This window comes from Rattus rattus, chromosome 2, assembly GCF_011064425.1.
Source record: "Rattus rattus isolate New Zealand chromosome 2, Rrattus_CSIRO_v1, whole genome shotgun sequence".
In the NCBI taxonomy this organism is placed as follows: domain Eukaryota; kingdom Metazoa; phylum Chordata; class Mammalia; order Rodentia; family Muridae; genus Rattus; species Rattus rattus.
In genome coordinates, this window is record NC_046155.1 from 33,339,295 (window position 1) to 33,340,743 (window position 1,449).

The 1,449-nt window shown below is 44.4% G+C and overlaps 1 pseudogene; it reads left to right on the forward strand.

The window, feature by feature from the left end:
- The first annotated feature begins 440 nt into the window (after positions 1-440).
- Positions 441-1,209, forward strand: LOC116891097 (annotated as a pseudogene).
- Positions 1,210-1,449: the final 240 nt, after the last annotated feature.

The window sequence follows — 1,449 nt, forward strand, 5'->3', positions numbered from 1 at the left end:
CCTGGTATTTTCTACTTTCTTTTTTCTTCGTTATTTTATTTATTTACTTTTCAAATGTTATCCACCTTCCCAGTTTCCCCACCACAAGCCCCCTATCCCTTACTCCCTCCCCCTGCCTCTATGAGGATGCTCCTCCCGCCATCCACCCACCCCTGCCTCAGTGGCCTCGCATTTCTGATCCTCTATCCTGGGTCAGCAAGACTCCCAGTGATGCCAGATAAGGCCATCGCCAGCTACATATGCAGCTGGAGCCATGGGTATTCCCTGTGTGCTCTTTGGTCGGTGGTTTAGTGCTTGGGAGCATTGGAGCACCTGGCATATTTAACTGCATTTTCAATTATATACTATGATTTTTATTTGTTAAAATGTATACATTTCCTCTTTCTGTTCCCAGCACAGCCATCGTTTGTGGTCCCAAGAGACATCTGAAGTGCGTATCCGCTCCAAAACATTTGATGTTGGATAATTTGACTGCTGCGTTTGCTCCTCGTCCATCCATTGGTCCTCACAAGCTGAGGGAATGCCTGCCTCTGATCATTTCCCTAAGGAACAGACTCAAGTATCCCCTGACTGGAGGTGAAGTAAAAAAGTTTTGCATGCAGAGATTCATTAAGATTGATGGGAAAGTCAGGACCGATATAACCTACCCTGCTGGGTTTATGGTTGTCATCAGTATTGACAAGACTGGAGCGAACTTCCATCTGATCTGTGTCACAAAGGGTTGCTTTGCTGTTCATCAAATTACACCTGAGGAGGCCACGTACAAGTTGTGCAAAGTGAAAAGATCTTTGTGGGCACAAAAGGAATCCCATATCTGGTGACCCATGATGCCCGTACTATTTGATACCTTGATCCCCTCATCAAGGTGAATGACACCATTCAGACTGATTTGGAAACAGGCAAAATAACTGACTTCATCAAGTTCAACACTGGGAACCTGTGTATGGTGGCTGGAGGTGCTAACTTGGGGAGAAGTGGTAATCACCAATAGAGAGATGCATCCCGGCTCTTTTTATGTGGTTCATGTGAAAGTCGCCAATGGCAGCAGTTTACCACTCGGCTCTCCAACATTTTTATTATTGGCAAGGGCAACAAACCATGGATCTCTCTTCCCCAAGGAAAAGGAATCCACCTCACCACTACTAAAGAGAGAGACAAGAGGCTAGCGGCCAAACAGAGCAGTGGGTGAAATGGTCTCTAGGAGACATGCTGGAGAAGTATTTGTACTCTCGCTACTACAAGCCTTTCTAGGCAACATGCTAGAATTAAACAATGTGATGAAACATGTGTGTGTGTTTGTGTGTGTGTGTGTGTGTGTGTGTGTGTGTGTGTGTGAGTGTGTGCATTTCAAAAGTACATTGGATTTCTAAAGTGAGCATGCACATTAATATAACAAAACTGTTGATAATGAGCAGGGTATTATATCTCACTAGCACATTTATATAGTAT